Raw genomic sequence first — 19,464 nt, 5'->3', positions numbered from 1 at the left:
TCTTTTTGAAATTGCTATAACCTTTTGTTTTGTCATAAAATGATTTTTTCTATTCATACAAGCTTATTTTGAATAAAATAATACAAAATTATTAATATAAAGAAAATTAATTAGTAAAACATTTAAAAAATAAATTTGTTTATCGAACAAGTTCAAATTTTATGACTATTTGAACAATTATTTACTTCAAATTCATATGACTTCTTATTTTGTCATAAAACAATTGTTTTTGTTCATACAAGGTTATTCAAATTACAATAATGTTAATTTATTAATATTTTGACAATTAATAAGTAAAAGATTTAAGAAATAAATATGTTTTTTGAACAAGTTCAAATAGTCCTGACTATTTGAATAATTATCTATTTTAAATCATTGTGACCTTTTGTTTTGTAATAAAACAATTGTTTCAATTCATATAAGCTTATTTGAAATAAAATAATACTAATTTATTAATATTAAAAAAATTAATGAGTAAGAGAATTAAAAAATGAATATGTTTACAGAACATGTTCAAATAGTTATGACTATCTAAATAATTATCTATTTCAAAACATTAGGACATTTTGTTTTGTCATAAAAAAATTTGTTCTATTCATGCAAGCTTATTTTGAATAAAATAATATAAATTTATTAATATTTTGAAAAATTAATAAGTAAAAATTTTAAAAATAAATATGTTTTCTAAACACGTTTAAATAGTTATGAATATTTGAACAATTATCTATTTCAAATCATTATGACCTTTTGTTTTGTCATAAACCAATTGTTTCTATTCATAAAAACTTATTTAGAATAAAATAATACTAATTTATTAAAATTTCAAAAATTAGTAAGTAAAAGATTTAACAAAATAAATCTGTTTACTAAACGAGTTCAACTGTTTATGACTATTTGAACAATTACTTATTCCAAATCACTATGATCTTTTTATTTTGTGATAAAACAATTGTTTCTATTCATATAAGTTTATTCCAAAAGAAAATAATGCTAATTTATTAATATTCTAAAAAATTTATAAGTTGAAGATTTAAAAAATAAATTTGTTCACCAAACAAGTTCAAATAGTCATATCCATTTGAGCTATTACCTATTTCAAATCATTATGACATTATATTTTGTTGTAAAACAATTGTTTCTATTCATACAAAATTATTCAAAATAAAATAATACCAATTTATTAATATTTTGAAAATTGATAAGAGATTTAAAAACTAAATTTTTTTATTGTGCCAGTTCCAATAGTTATGATTATTTGAACAATTATCTATCTCAAATCGTTATAATATTTGTTTTGTCATAAAACAATTGTTTATATTCATGCAAGCTTATTCAGAGTAAAATATTGCTAATTTGATAGTATTCTAAAAATTAATAAGTAAGAGATTTAAAAAATAAATGTGTTTGCCGAACTAGTTCATATAATTAAGACTATTAGAATAATTATCTATTTCAAATCGTTATGACCTTTTATTTAGTCATAAAATAATTTTTTCAATTCATACATGCTTATTCAAAAAAAAATAATACTAATTTATTAACATTCAAAAATTAATAAACTATAAATTTTAAAAAATAAATCTATTTGCCTAACAAGTTCAAATAGTTATGGCTGTTTAAACAATTACCTATTTAAAATAAATATGACCTTTTCTTTTATCATAAAACAATTGTTTCAATTCATAAAAGCTTATCTGAAATAAAATAATATTACTTTATTAATATTTCAAAATTTGATAAGTTAGAGATTTAAATAATATATTAATTTATCGAATTGGTTCAAATAACTTTAGCCATTTGAACAATTGTCTATTTCAATTCATTACAAACTTTTGTTTTGTTATAAAACAATTGTTTTCTATCATATAAGCCTATTCAAAATAAAATAATATTAATTTATTGATATTTCAAAAATTAATAAATAGATTTAAAAAATAAATTTGTTTACCATACCAGTTCCTATTTGAACAATTATCAATTTCAAATTGTTATAACTTTTTGTTCTGTTATAAAATAATTGTTTTAGTTCATATAAACTTATTCAAAATAAAATAATACTAATTTAATAATATTCCAAAAATTAATAACTAAGAGATTTAAAAAATTAATCTGTTTGTCGAAGCAGTTGAAACAGTTAAGACTATATGACCAATTATCTATTTCAAATTGTTATGACCTTTTGTTTTGTCATAAAAAAATTGTTTCAGTTCATACAAACTTATTCAAAATACAATAATAATAATTTATTAATATTCTGAAAAGTAAAAAGTAAGTGATTTAAAAAATAAATTTTTTTACCTAATAAGTTTAAATAATTATGGCCATGCCAATAATTAACTATTTCAAATAGTTATTACCTTTTGTTTGGTCATATAACAATTGTATTTGAACATTCAAGCTTATTCAAAATAAAATAATACTAATTAATCTTTCAAAAATTAATATGTAAAAGATTTAAAAAAATAAATCTATTTACCGAACTAGTTCAAATAGTTATGACTATTTGAACAATTGTAAACTTCAAAACCTTATAACCTTTTGTACTATCATAAAACAATTATTTTTGTTCATATAAGCTTATTCGAAATAAAATAATACTAATATAATAATATTCCAATAATTAATAACGAAAAGAATTAAAAAATAAATTTGACTGTTGAACTAGTTCAAATATTTAAAACTATATGAACAATTATCTATTTCAAATCATTATGACCTTTTGTTTTGTCATAAAATAAGTTTTTTTGAATTTATACTAGCTTATTTGGAATAACATAAAATGAATTTACTAATATTTCAAAAATTAATATGTAAGAGATTTTAAAAATAATTTTGTTTACCTAACCAGTCTAAAATAATTATGACTATTTGAACAATTATCTATTTCAAATCATTATGACTGTTTGTTTTATCATAAAATAAATGTTTTTGTTCATATAAGTTTGTTCGAAAAAAAAGTAATACTAATCTATTAATATTTCTAATATTAATAAGAGATTTAAAAAATAAATCTATTTATCAAACTAGTTTAAATAGTTATGACTATATGAGCAATTACTTATTTCAAATCGTTATGACTTTTTGTTTTGTTATAAAACAATTGTTTATGTTCATACAAGCTTATTCAGACTAAAAAAATAGTAATTTATTAATATTTCAATAATTAATAAGTAACAATTTTAAAAAATAAATATGTTTTCCAAACTAGATCAAATAATCATGATTATTTAAATAATTATTTATTTCAAATCGTTATGACCATTTGTTTTTTCATAAAAAATTGTTTCAGTTCATATAAGCTTATTGGGAATAAAATAATACTAATTTATTAATAATCCAAAAATTAATAATAAAGAGATTTAAAAAATGAATCATTTACTGAATAAGTTTAAATAATTATGGCTGTTTGAACAATTATATATTTGAAATCGCTATAACCTTTTGTTTTGTTATAAAAGAATTTTTTTCTATTCAAACAAGCTCATTTCAAATAAAATAATAAAAATTTATTAATATTAAGACAATTAATAAGTAAAAGATTTAAAAAATAAATATGTTTACTGAATAAGTTCAAATCATTCTGACTATTTGTGCAATTATTTATTTCAACTTGTTATGACTTTTTGTTTTGTAATAAAACAATTGTTTCTATTCATACAAGTTTATTCATATTAGAATAATACTAATTTATTAATATTTTGACAATTTATAAGCAAATGATTTTAAAAAATAAATATGCTTACTAAACAAGTTCAAATATCATGACTATTTGAATAATTATCTATTTCAAATCACAATGACCTTTTCTTTTGTAATAAAACAATTGTTTTAGTTCTTATAAGTTTGTTTAAACTAAAATAATACTAATTTATTAATATTCTAAAAATTAATGAGTAAGAGAAATAAAAAATGAATCTATTTACCTAATAAGTTCAAATAGTTATTACTAGCTAAATAATTATTTATTTAAAAATATTATGACCTTTTGTTTTGACATAAAACAATTTATTCTGTTCAATAAAGCATATTTTGAATAAAATAATTTAAATTTATTACTATTCCAAAAATTAATAAGTAAAAATTTTAAAAATAAATTTGTTTTCTGAACACGTTCAAATAGTTATGACTATTTGAGCAATTATCTATTTCAAATCAATATGACCTTTTGTTTTGTCATAAACCCATTGTTTTTGTTCATAAAAGCTTAATTGGAATAAAATAATACTAATTTATTAAAATTCCAAAAATTAATAAGTAAAAGATTTAAAAAACAAATTTGTTTACCAAGCGAGTTCAAATAGTTATGACTATTTAAATAATTATTTATTGCAAATTGTTACAATCTTTTCTTTTGTCATAAAACAATTGTTTATATTCATACAAGTTTATTTGAAATAAAATAATACTAATTTATTAATATTCTAAAAATTAGTAATTTGGAGATTTAAAAAATAAATATGTTTACCAAATAACTTTAAACAATCATGTCCAATTAATCTATTATCTATTTCAAATCGTTATGACATTTTATTTTATCATAAAACAATTGTTTTTATTTATGCAAAATTATTCAAAATAAAATAATACTAATTTATTAATATTTCAAAAATTAAAAAGAGATTTAAAAACTAAATTTGTTTACAAAATTATTTCAATTAGTTATGACTATTTGATCAATTATCTATCTCAAATCACTATGATCTTCATTTTGTCATAAAACAATTGTTTCTATTCGTACAAGCTTATTCAGAGTAAAATATTGCTAAAATAATAATATTTTAAAAATTAATAAGTAAGAGATTTAAAAAATCAATGTGTTTGTTGAATCAGTTCAAATAGTTAGGACTATTAGAACAATTATCTATTTCAAATCGTTCTGAACTTTTGTTTAGTCATAAAATAATTGTTTCAGTTCATACACACTTATTCAAAATAAATAATACTTTTTTATTAACATTCAAAAAATTAATAAGCAAGAAGTTTAAAAAAATAAATCTATTTACTGAACAAGTTCAAATAGTTATAACTATTTGAACAATTATCTATTTAAAATCATTATGACCCTTTGTTTTATCATAAAATAATTGTTTTAGTTCATAAAAGCCTATCTAAAATAAAATAATATTAGTTTATTAATATTTCAAAGATTGAGAAGTTGAAGATTTAAAAAATAAATCAGTTTATCGAATCAGTTTAAATAATTTCACCATTTGAATAATTATCTATTTGAAATATTTATGATCTTTTGTTTTGTCAGAAAACAAATGTTTTCATCATACAAGCTTGTTTCAAATAAAATAATACTAATTTATTAATATTTCAAAAATTAATAACTAGGAGATTTAAAAAAGAAATATGCTTACCGAACTAATTTAAATAGTTATGTCTATTTAAACAATTATATATTTCAAATCATTATAGCCTTTTGCTTTGTCATAAAATAATTATTTATGTTCATACAAGCTTATTCGAAATACAATATTACTAATTTAATAATATTATAAAAAGTAATAGCAAGAGATTTAAAAAATAAATTTTTTTGCTGAACCAATACAAATAGTTAAGGTTATATGAATATTTATCTATTTCAAACTGTTATAACCTTTTATTTTATCGTAAAACAAATGTTTTCATTCATATAAGTTTGTTCGAAATAAAATAATATTAATTTATTAATATTTTGAAAATTAATAAGAGATTTAAAAGGTAAGTCCGTCTACCAAACCGGTTCAAATAGTTATAATAATTTGAACAATTATTTATTTCAAATTATTATAATTATTTGTTTCGTCATAAAACAATTGTTTCTATTGATACAGTCTTATTCGAAATAAAGTAATGCTAATTTGTTAATATCCTATAACTTAATAAGTAACAGACTTAAAAAATGAATCTATTGGACTGACCAATACAAATGGTTATAAATGTTTGAACAATATCTATTTTAAAGTGTTATAACCTTTTGTTTTATTACAAAACAATTGTTTCTATTCATACAAGCTAACTTGAAATAACATAAATCTAATTTATTAATATTTCAAAATTAATAAGTAAGAACTTTAAAAACTGAATCTGTTTATCGATCTAGTTTAAATAGTTACTACTCTTTAATAATTATCTATTTCAAATTGCTATAACCTTTTGTTTTGTCATAAAATAATTTTTTCTATTCATACAAGCCTATTTCAATTAAAATAATACAAATTTATTAATATTTAGACAATGAATTATTAAAAGATTTAAAAAATAAATCTGTTTATCAAATAAGTTCAAGTAGTTATGACTATTTGAACAATTATTTTTTTCAAATTGTTATGACTTTTTGTTTTTTCATAAAATAATTGTTTTTGTTCATACAAGATTATTCGAATTAAAATAATATTAATTTATTAATATTTTGACAATTAATAAGTAAAAGATTTTAAATATAAATATGTTTACTGAACAAGTTCTAATTGTCATAACTACTCTAGTAATTATCTATTTCAAATTGTTATGACCTTTTGTTTCATCATAAAACAATTGTATCAATTCATATAGGCTTATTGAACAAGCTCAAATAGTTATGACTGTTTGAACATTTATTTATTTCAAATAGTTATGATCTTTTATTTTGTCATAAAACAATTTTTTCTATTCATACAAGTTTATTTAAAATAAAATAATACTAATTTATTAATATTCTAGAAATTAATAGGTAGGAGATTTAAAAAATAAATTTGTTTACCAAATAAGTTCAAATAGTCATGTTCATTTGAATAATTATCTATTTCAAATTGTTATGACCTTTTATTTTATAGTAAAACAATTGTTTCTATTCATACAGAATTATTTAGAATAAAATAATATTGATTGATTAAGATTTTGAAAAGTAATAAGAGTATTAAAAACTAAATCTATTTATCAAACTAGCTCAAATAGTTATGACTTTTTGAACAATTATATATCTCAAATCATTATGATCTTTATTTTGTTATAGAACAATTGTTTTTTTTCATATAAGCTTATTCAGATTAAGATAATACTAATTTAATAATAAAAAATAAATGTGTTTTGTCGAACCAGTTCAAATAGTTAAAACTATTAGAACAATTATCTATTTCAAATCGTTTTGACCTCTTGTTTAGTCATAAAACAATTATTTCAGTTCATACAAGCTTATTCAAAATAAAATAATACTAATTTATTAAAATTCAAAAAATTAATAAGTGAGAGATTTAAAAAAATAAATATGTTTATCGAACAAGCTCAAATAGATATGACTATTTGAATAATTATCTTTTTAAAATCATTATAACCTTTTTCTTTTGTCATAAAACAATTGTTTCAGTTTATAAAAACTTGTCCAAATTAAAATAAAACTACTTTATTAATATTTCAAAAATTATTAAGTAAGAGATTTAAAAACTAAACCTATATTCCAAACTAGTTCAATTTGAACAAATATCAATCTCAAATTATTATGATCTTTGTTTTGTCAAAAAAATTTTTTTATTATCATATAAGCTTATTCAAATAAAAATAATACTAATTTAATAATATTTCAAAAATTAATAAGTAAGAGATTTAAAAAATAAATGTATTTGCCAAATCAGTTGAAATGGTTAAGACTATTATAATAATTATTTATTTCAAGTTGTTTTAATTTTTTGTTTAGTCATAAAACTATTGTTTTAGTTCATAAAAGCTTATTCAGAATAAACATTAATTTATTAACTTTCAAACAATTAATAAGCAAAAGATTTGAAAAAATAAATTTGTTTATTGAAAAAGTTTAAATAGTTATGATTATTTAAACAATTTTATTTAAAATTGTTATGAACTTTTGTTTTACCGTAAACAATTGTTTCATCATAAAACAATTGTTTTAGTTTATAAAAGCTTATCCAAAATAAAATAATACTACTTTTTTTATTATTTCAAAAATTAGTAAGTAAGAAATTTAACAAAATAGATCAGTTTACCAAATCAGTTCAAATAATTATAGCCATTTGAACAAAATTGTTAATACTTTTCGTTTTGTCATAAAACAATTGTTTTTCAACATACAAACTTATTTAAAATAAAATAATACTAATTTATTAATATTTCAAGAATTAGTAATTGATTTAAAAATTAAATCTATTTACCGAACTAGTTTAAATAATTATGACTATTTGAACAATTATCTATTTCAAATTGTTATAACATTTTGTTTTGCATAAAACAATTATTTCTGCTCACACAAGTTTATTCAAAATAAAATAATACTAATGTAATAATATTTTGAAAATTCATAACTAAAAGATTTAAAAAATAAATCTGTTTGTTGAACTAGTTCAAATAGTTAAAACTATATGAACAATCATCTATTTCATATCATTATGACCTTTTATTTTGTTTTAAGACAATTATTTCAGCTCATATAAGTTTACTTGGAATAAAATAAAACTAATTTGTTAATATTTCAAAATTTTATAACTAAGAGATTTAAAAAATAATTCTATTTACCAAACCAGTTCAAATAATTATAACTATTTAAACAATTACCTATTTCAAATCGTTATTACTTTTTGTTTTCTCATAAAAAAATTGTTTTTGTTCATATAAATTTGTTTGAAATAAAATAATACTAATTTATTAATATTTAGAAAATTAATCAGCAAGAGATTTAAAAAGTAAATCTATTTACCAAATCATTTCAAATAGTTTTGACTATTTGTAATAATTATCTATTTTAAATCATTATAACCTTTTGTTTTGTCATCAAACAATTGGTTCTATTCATACTATTTTATTCATAATGAAATAATATTAATTTAATAATATTTCAAAACTTAATAACCAAGAAAATTAAAAAATTAATCTAATTAATGAACTAGTTCAAATAATTAAGACTATATGAACGATTATCAATTTCAAATCTTTATGACCTTTTGTTTTATCATAAAACAAAAAAAAATTTTCGCACAAGCTTATTTGGTTTAAGATAATAAAAATTTAATAATATTTCAAAAATTAATAAGAGATTTAAAAAATATATTTATTTACCAAACTAGTTCATAGGTTAAGACTATTAGAACAATTATCTATTTCAAATCATTTTGACCTTTTGTTTAGTCATAAAACAATTGTTTTAGTTCATACAAGTTTATTTGGAATAAATTAATACTAAAATTTAAAAATTAATAAGAAAGAGATTTAGAAAAATAAATCTATTTACTGAATAAGTTCAAAAAATTGTTACTATTTGAATAATTATCTATTTAAAATCGTTATGACCTTTTGTTTTATCATAAAACAATTGTTTCAGTTAATACATGCTTAAATGGAATAAAATAATATTAATTTATTAATATTTCTAAAATTAATAAGAGATTTAAAAATAAATTTGTTTATTGAATCAGTAAAAATAATTATGGCCATTTGAACAATTATCTATTTCAAATCATTCTAACCTTTTATTTTGTTATGAACCAATTATTTTTGATAAGACAAGCTTATTCAAAATAAAATAATACTAATTTATTAATATTTCAAAAATTAATAAGAGATTTAAAAAATAAATGTGTTTTCGAATAGTTAAAACTATTAGAATAAGTTTTAGTCATAAAATATTTGTTTCATATTATACAAGCTTATTTGAAATAAAATAATCCTAATATATTAACATTCAAAAAATTAATAAGCAAGAGATTTGAAAAATAAAACTGTTTACCAAATAAGCTCAAATAGTTATGACTATTTGAACAATTACTTATTTAAAATCATTATGACCTTTTGTTTTGTCATAAAACAATTGTTTTAGTTAATACAAGCTTATACGGAATAAAATAATACTAATCTATCAATATTTCTAAAATTAATAAGAGATTTAAGAAATAAATTTGTTTACTAAATCAGTTAAAATAATTTTGGTCATTTGAACAATTATCTATTTCAAATCGTTATGAACTTTTGTTTTGTCATAAAACAATTGTTTCAGTTCTTACATGCTTATTTGAAATAAAATAATAATAGTTTATATTATTCCTAAAATTAATAAGTAAGTGATTTAAAAAGTGAATTTGTTTACCGAATCGGTTCAAATAATTTTGGCCATTTCAACAATTATCTATTTCAAATCATTATGAACTTTTGTTTTGTCATAAAACAATTGTTTTTCATCATACAAACCTATTTGGAATAAAATAATACTAATTTATTAATATTTCAAAAATTAATAAGTAGGAGATTTAAAAAATAAATCTATTTACTGAACCAATTCCTATTTGAATAATTACCTATTTCAAATCATCATAATCTTTTGTTCTACTATAAAATAATTGTGTCAGTTCACATATGCTTATTCGAAATAAAATAATATTAATTTAATAATATTTCAAGAATTAATAACTAAGAGATTTAAATAAATAGATCTGTTTGCCGAAGTAGTTCAAACATTTAAGATTATATGAACAATTATCTATTTCAAATCATTTTGACCTTTTGTTTTGTCATAAAACAATCATTTTAGTTCATATAAGCTTATTTGCAATAAAACAATACAAATTTATTAATATTTCAAAAATTAATAAGTGATTTAAAAAATGAATCTGTTTATCGAATCATTTCAAATAATTAGGGCCATTTCAACAATTATCTATGTCAAATCATTATTAACGTTTGTTTGGTCATATAACAAATGTTTTTTATCATTCAAGCTTATTCGAAATAAAATAATACTAATTTACTAATATTTCAAAAATTAATATGTAAAAGATTTAAAAAAAAAGTATGTTTACCAAACCATTTCAAATAGTTATGACTATTTAAACAATTATATATTTTAAATTATTATAACCTTTTGTTATGTCATAAAACAATTATTTCTATTAACACAAGTTTATTCAGAATAAAATAATACTAACGTAATAATATTCTAAAAATTAATAACTCAGAGATTTAAAAAATAAATTTGTTTGCTAAACCAGTTCAAATAGTTAAGGTTATATGAACAATTCTTTATTTTAAATTGGTATGAACCTTTGTTTTGCTGTAGAACAATGTTTCAGTTCTTAGTAACTTATTCAGAATAAAATAAAATAAATTTATTAATATTTCAAAAATTAATAAGTAAGAAGATTTAAAAAATAATTCTGTTTGCCAAGCTAGTTCAAATAATTATGTCTATTTGAATAGTTATTTATTTCAGATCGTTATGACATAAAACAAATGTTTTGTTCATTCATAAAACAAATGTTTTTTTTCATATAAGTTTGTTTGAAATAAAACAAGATTAATTTATTAATATTTTGAAAATTAAAAAAATAAAATCTATTACTAAACAAGTTCAATTAGTTATAACTATTGAACAATTATTTATTTCAAATCATTATGACTATTTATTTTGTCATAAAATAATTGTTTCTATGCATATAGTCTTATTCAGAATAAAAATAATGCTAATTTACGAATATTCTAGAAGTTAATAAGCAACGAATTTAAAAAACAAATCTATTGGCCTGACCAGTGCATATAGTTATGATTGTTTGAACAATTATCTATTTTAAATCGTTATGACATTTTGTTTTATCACAAAAATAATTGTTTCTGTTTGTACAAGCATATTCAAAATAATATATTTCTAATTTATTAATATTTCAAAAACTAATAAGTAAGAGATTTAAAAAGTTAATCTATTTACCGAACAAGTTCAAATAGTTACAATTATCTATTTCAAATTGCTATCACCTTTTTATTTTGTCATAAAACAATTTTTTTCTATTCATGCAAGCTTATTTCAAATAAAATTAATAAGTAAAATATTTAAAAAATAAATCTTTTTACCTAATAAGTTCAAATAGTTATGACTATTTGAAAAATTATTTATTTCAAATTGTTATGACTTTTTGTTTTATCATAAAACAAATTTTTTTCTTCACACAAACTTATTTGGATTAAAATAATATAAATTTATTAATATTTTTCCAATTAATAAGTATAAGATTTTAAAATAAATTTGTTTATCGAACAAGTTCAAATAGTCATAACTATTTAAATAATTATCTATTTCAAATCATTATGACCTTTTGTTTCATTATAAAACAATTGTATCAGTTCATATAGGCTTATTCTAAATAAAGTAACACTAATTTATTAATATTCTAAAATTTAAGGAGTAAGAGATTTAAGAAAATGAATCTACTTACTGAATAAGTTCAATTAGTTATGATTATTTGAACAATCATATATTTCAAATCATTATGACCTTTTATTTTGTCATAAAGCAATTGTTTCTATTCATACAAGCTTATTCCGAATAAAATAATTAAATTTGTCAATATTCCAAAAATTAATAAGTCAAAATAAAAAAATAAATCTATTTTTTGAACTCATTCAAATAATTATGACTATCTATCTATTTGAACAATTATCTATCTCAAATAGTTATGACCTTTTGTTTTGTCATAAACCAATTGTTAATGAAGTCACACCATCCTACCTATTTAAAGTTTAAGATAGGTCGAGGGTGTTGCAGCCCTGATACCTCTAATCATTAAATTTACTTGATGGAATTCACTAAGAGCTTCAACTATCCTAAGGAAAACTTCAAAGGGAACCAGCTATTAAACAGTTTGATTAGTCTTTCACCCCTATACCCAAGTTAGGTGAACAATTTACATGCTAGTATCATTATGGGCCTCCACCATAGTTTCCTTTGGCTTTGTCCCACTCAGGCATAGTTTCTTATCTTTTAGGTCTTTCTAGGCATGCTCACACTCAAACCTTTCTCAGAAGATCAAGGTCGATTAGTAGCTCACTTATGAGGGATCACACCAATCAGCTTCTTTGTGTTTTATAGGTTTTCTACCCCATTAACTCACACATATGTTATCTTTGTCCATGTTTCAAGATGGGCCAGATAAGGAACCTGCAGGCCTATGTCAAGAGTACGTGAGTGTCAAGGCATGTCGAGATGGCATGTACTGTATTTTATAATCATGGTAACAATGTCTCCATAGGCATATTGAAAGCTTGGGTTCGGGCCACTGCCACAACCCATAATGGTCCATGCCCTAGCCGATCAACGGATTGCCTATCGTTGTTCCACATTTAACTAAGATGCATCATTGGCCCCCATTTCACTTTTTTCTTGATAATTTCAAAAACTCTTTGACTCTTTTTTCAAAAATTTTTTCATCTTTCCCTCGTGATACATGTTTTTTATTAGTTTCTCACCCATATTCAACCTTGGATGGTTTGATAGGGTTCAGGCACAGTAGGACTCTCAACCTCTCTGGTTCTCCTTTCCTAGGGACTTGGGCTTGGTCCACCACTGAGGACACTTTTGTAAACTACAATTTAGATGCCATGGGCACCCGATTCTCAAGTTGGGCTCTTTCTAGTTCGCTTGTTATTACTAAGGGAATCTTGGTAAGTTTTTTTTTTTTCTGTATATTGATATGCTTAAATTCATTAGGTAATCCTACTTGACCTGGGGTCATGATACTAGCATCAATCAAGTGATGTGAAATGGGGTCTAGATGGACAATGAGCATGCATCACCAAAGTCGAGGCATGTCAAGAGCTTTACCATCAATGATCACGATGCTATCATTGTTGGGGACTCATTTTTGGGCCAACCACGATCGATGAGATCATGAGGGGTAATTTTCAGCACCTTACTATAGAGCATAATGGGTGGGGGTTTAAAGGGGGAGACAATGCATGACACCCAGGCAGGTGTGCCCTTGGCCTAATGGCTTACAACACAACTTGCATTCAAAGACTCAATGGTTCATGAGATTCTACAATTCACACCATGTATCACATTTTAGTACATTCTTCATTGATGCGAGAGTTAAGATATCCATTGTTGAGAGTTGTTTTGGTTTTTCGCAAAAAGAAGGAGTCATGATACCACTCATGTATTCACCATGAACAGGATGGAGAAGGCACACATGCTCTTTTTCATTCTGGTTCCCTAGGGTGATTGGTGCCAAGGGTTCGTTATTCAACCATAAGCAATGATACTAATAGTTTCACCCACTTAGGAAGTGAAATGAATTGATCATCGTGCACACCTAGGGCAAGAAAGGGCTTGAGGCATGAAGGTACCCTTGGCCCCTTAGTGTTTTGTTAATGCATTGTTGTTCATTAAACAAGTTTCAATAATGATCTTTTCACAAGTTCACATACGAAAACCTTGTTATGACTTTTCCTTTCTCTAAATGTAAGGTTTGGTGAACTTTTCAAGACATCATGGGCAATGAACTACATGTTGCCATGATCCGAACACTTCATCAGACCATTCAATCAATAGGAGTGATGGGCAATGCGTACAAAGGGTAATGATGTAGTCAGTGTGAGCTAATGACTCACGACTAACAGGAATTCCTCGTTGAAGACCAATAATTAAAATAATCTATCACCATGATGACAAAATTTTAAATATTACTTAGGCCTATCAGCCAAGGCTATATGTCACAAGTTGAGACTCAAGCTTTGACTTGTGTAGCTCTAGGACCCAAGAATTAACTTATTTAGTGTCCCAGAGCAGCCTTTAACTAGATCAATGCATGGACATTTGAAACTCCAGGGCCAACCATCTTAATCTACTAATAGACAAGGCTGCACATAAATTGCTTGATGGAAAGCTAAAGAAAACAATAGAGATAGGAAGGAGTAAACTTGTATTATTCAAGTTGTGGTGAGTATAGTGAGGGTGAGGGGCTTCTCCTATTTATAGCTAAGGCCTCCTTGAACCAATGGCTGACATAATTCCTATCCTAAGGCTTACAAAGAATCCAATATATAGAGGACATTACAATATGATTACATTGGAGAGTTCTAATTTTATATAAACTCTATTAGAAAAGGAGTTTGAATTAGCTTAGACTTTTTCTTTAGCAGTATCCATATGGGGCCTTTTTTAGACCTTTGCATGGTTTAGTTCTGCTATGCTTGGGCCTATTCATGTGCTTATGTCTAGGTCTATTTGAAAGTTGTCGAACTAGATCCCTTAGCTTGAGCTCCCTAATATTGTTTCGATGCCCATGCACCTATTCTTGGCCTTGGTCTTACCCCCAAGACCTCTATTATGCCTCTAGGCCTAGTTTCCCTTGCATTCTAACTTTGTCCTGATTACCTTAGAATCACTCCCTATCTCCGTGAGAACCTCTGGGCTTGGTTTTCCTATGGATTGTGACATTTTCCCCCACTTATTCTACCAACACCCTCATTGTCAGAGGGATATTGCACCTGAACTACATGCCTCTATGCAAATCAGCTTTGTCTTCTCCCCTTGAACTAGATTTCCCATGTGTTTGTCCCATACCCAAATAAGTACTCTACTGGTTGTTCTCTCGAGTATCATCAACCCTATGCTACACTAGTCCTTTTCGCCTACACGTCTGATGTCTCATCTACTTTCTTTGAATTACCTACTACAAACTTTTTTTTGGAGGGATCTGGCTACACCTTAAGAGTAATGCTGTGACATTCCATTACCACATCACTATCATCTCCTAGAGAGGTTCTACCTTTTCAGCAGAATCGAAAAGCATCAAGCCGCATCACCTTGGGCTTTTCTTAGTGCTCATCACCACTACTACTCTTGCCTATAAACAACTCTTTTACATAGTTGATGGTTAAAGGCCTTTCACACCTCAGGCACTTTTTCACCTTTTGCTAATTGTTACAAAAAAAGCAACTCAAGGGCTTATTCTTCTTGCCCCTACTGGCAGTAGTAGTGGCCATGTAAAATCTGGGATTTCTCATAGCCCTTTCTTCCCTTAAGGAACAAACACTGGTGTCTCCCCAACTTTGGTTGTTTCCCCTAGGCTTTGGAGACTTAGTGCACTAAACCTGAGTCTTTGATTCCATAACAACACTGGCCTAACTTGACTCCTGCATACCTCTTTGTTGTAGCATGGCCTTTGCTCCTGGCTTTTGACCATCAAAAAACTGCTTAGCCACCACCACCTTAGGTCCTAAACCTACAACAACAACTATGGTAGTTTGAAATGTAGTATGATCAACCTTGAACATTGCTAGATCCTTTTGTAAGGTTCAAACCATGGCCTCTAATGCCTCATTCCACTGCATGAGAACCTCCTATACCTCATTCAAGGATCCTTCCCTATCCTTGAACTTATACCTCAATTCAATAATAGTCACCTCAAACTTTTGCAATGGGTATCTAGGGACATTACCATGTCCCTTAATCTAGCCTTCCTTCCTTCGTCTATAGGTGGGCACTTATCATGGGCTTTACCTTGGCCTTCGGTCTAGTTTTCCCTAGTGATGCCACAACCCTAAACAATTTACAAAACCAAAGAGATTACCTCAACCTTTTGCACATTCCAATGATCTAGTCTTGATCCTCATAAACCAGCACACCTATCTGTTGGTGCAACACACCAATACACACACATTATCAAGCACCAATCTATACATTGGCTCAACACATCCTGCATTCTCAGTCAGACGCTAGTCTATACACCTACACACTATGCATAGCACTTTTATAGCACCATAATAGTAATTGGTTAAACACCTAGTCTACACTCTTGTACACTTATATCTTATGCACTAGGGGGCATATCACTAGCACACAAGCATAAAAATGACCTATGATGCCCATACCACAAAATTGAATGCCTACACCAACACGTTCGATACCTCTTCCAATGTTAACTTTAGTTTTAGTAGCACACAGCATTGATCACTTTGGACTAGCTTTTTCTAACTTTGAACTAGTTCTAAACCTACTCTAATACCACTTATCATGGGTTAAGACTCAAGCTTTGACTTGTATGGCTCTAAGACCCAGGAATTGACTCATCTGGTATCCTAGATAAGCCTTTAATTGGATAGATGCATGGGCACTCAAAACTCCAAGGCTAGTTACCCCAATCTATTGTTAGACAAGGCTACACAAAAATTGTTTAATAGAAAGCTAAAGTGAATGACAGAGATAGGCAAGATTAAACTTGTATTACTCAAGTTGTGGAGAGTATAATGAGGTTAAGGGCACCTCTTATATATAGCTAAGGCTTCTTTGAATCAATGGTTAACATAGTCCTATCCTAAGCTTACAAAGAGTCTAATATATATAGGACATTACAATAGGATTACATTGAAGAGTTCTAATTTTACATGGACTCTATTAAAAAGGAGTTTGAATTATCTTGGACTCCTTCTTTAGTAGTGCCCATGCGGGGCCCTTTTTTGGGCTTATGCTTTCTTTGGTTCTACCTAGCTTGGGCATACACCTATACCCATGCCTAGGTCTATCTGAAAGCTACTAAACCAAATCTACTAGCTTAAGTTTCTTGAGCTCATTTCAGTGCCTATGCATCCATTTTGGGTCATGGTCCTACCTTTGAGACCTCTATTGAACCTTTATGCCTGGTTTACCTTACATATTGACTTGGTCTCAGTAGCTTTAGAACTGCTCCTTGTCTCAATGAGAACCCTTGGCTTGGTCTTTCCTATGAAACAGTGACATATAAACTTGTTGAATACATTAGTGTAGCACATGTGTAGCCTAGAACATCTAAGGGCATCACAAACTTGTTATTGCTTCAAACTTCCTTAGCCTAAGTGATCGTAGTCTTTCTAAGAGGCTAGCCATGAAGGATCACCTCCTCGCAGCTAGTTAATGGGCTAAAGTCTTATTCATTAATGAAATTAACTAGACAAATTGCTTCACCAACCAAGAACAACCATGTACCACCACCTATAGAATCAAGAAAGAGCTCTCATTTTATAAATCCTTACTATGTCTGGACCTATTAAGTTTCCCCATGTTGAGTTAAATTAAACCACAGGCTCTACTTTTGGTGGTGCTCTTATGTCGATCCCTTTAAGTTTTAGCCTTGTGACCATACTTCCCTTGAAACCCAAAGACTTTGATTTCTCATAATGTGCCGATAGATTCCTAAAAGTAACACTATCGATCCTTGGTTGACATTGTTTATGGTTGAGACTAGGATGATATCTGATTGTCTTTGAGCCCCCAACTTTCATTCTTGATTAATGAAAACATCCTTGGTAAATGCTTTTGTAATTGTTCATCTTTCATAAATCCAAGAATTTTACCTCTAACTATGAAATATGAATGCCCTTGACTATCCCTGTTAATCATTACTCTGATCCCAAAGGCTAACACAATAGGACTAAAATCCTATGATGTTATCCCATGCTAATGTATACAATCTTAGGCTTGCTTTGAGCACTCTAATTTCTTCAAAGTAACAGCTTCAGAGGAATGACTCAGCTAGTTAAGGCCAGGAGTACATTGCTGGCAGTAGGGATAAATAAACTAATGCTCACTATAAGGTAGATTAGATAACCCAACCTTAGTTCTAACTACAAGTTTTTTAATTGCAATAACACAAATATACACTATTGGAGCTAGAATTATCACAACTGCTAGCACTAGACTTGAACTCTAATGGATCCTTGTTAAGGGTTTTAGACTGTATTCATTCCAATTACCAAACTTATAGAGCCTAGTATTGTTATTTATTGTTACTACCTTCTCAAGTCAAGATTAGGTAATTTGCACACTTGCTACCATTTTTAGGATTCCTCTTTGGAATCAAACCCTAATTCTCTGTTACTTGTTGCCACCATAGTAAGCCACTATCCTATCATCGAAAGTTGATAGGGTAGAAATTTGAATGATGCATCACCGATACAAAGGCCATGTGATCCGTCAAGTTATCATGAATCATCAGAGCAATAGGCAAAGCCTACATTGACCTTTTATCTAATAAATGCATCCCTTTTAGAATTCAAGATTTGTTGCACATATTAGCTCTAAAATTACTATGGTTATCCAAGTAGTAGATACCATCAAACACTATAACTAATTTGTTGAGCCATTTGTAGTTTCATAGTCTAAATTAGTTTAAACTTACACATGCATGGCTTAATCTTTTAAACAAGCATATGACTACTAGCAGGATCAACTAGGTAGCATTCTTTCGAGACGTTGGCATTAAATGGGCCTTAACACATTGACTAAATGATAGAGAGAGCTAACACAGAGCACAAGCATCGTGCATGTCGAGCACATAAAATGCATAGCATTGGATGAACAAAGGCTGAGAGCCTATGCTTACAAAATGTTCTGCATCTAAGAGCACGATCAAACACCAATGCACCAATGTGGCCACAGAGGTTTTGGTGGCACACTTGGGACATGGGACACGATTGAGGTTTGACTTATAGCCCCAAAAGACATAAGACGAATAAAGGATGGCAAGACATCCAATTTTCATCGATTTAGGTATGCTGCACAAGATCTTGATTGCACCCTTAGGGTATGATGGCTTCATGGAGGGAGATTAAAGAGGATGATGGGTTAATAGTTCAATTCATTGATCATGGAGTCTGCCAACATGCACAACCATAGCACCACTCATATACCCATTGTGTACAAGTGACAACATCCACACAAATCAGCCCGTAACCCACCCATTCAATTATGCA

At 26.0% G+C, this 19,464-nt stretch overlaps 1 non-coding gene and 1 pseudogene across 1 annotated transcript; both read right to left on the bottom strand.

Moving 5' to 3' along the window:
• Window positions 1-13,690: 13,690 nt before the first annotated feature.
• Window positions 13,691-13,846, bottom strand: LOC149519450 (5.8S ribosomal RNA). Its single transcript, XR_016341133.1, has one exon. It is a non-coding gene; the product is annotated as a 5.8S ribosomal RNA (ribosomal RNA).
• A 4,015-nt stretch (window positions 13,847-17,861) lies between these two features.
• Window positions 17,862-18,945, bottom strand: LOC149519449 (18S ribosomal RNA; annotated as a pseudogene).
• Window positions 18,946-19,464: the final 519 nt, after the last annotated feature.

Source organism: Durio zibethinus, chromosome 3 (genome assembly GCF_047325235.1).
Source record: "Durio zibethinus cultivar Kanyao isolate XHJ-2024 chromosome 3, ASM4732523v1, whole genome shotgun sequence".
NCBI lineage: Eukaryota > Viridiplantae > Streptophyta > Magnoliopsida > Malvales > Malvaceae > Durio > Durio zibethinus.
Note: the sequence above shows the minus strand (reverse complement) of the source record. Positions and strands in the feature narration are given on the sequence as shown.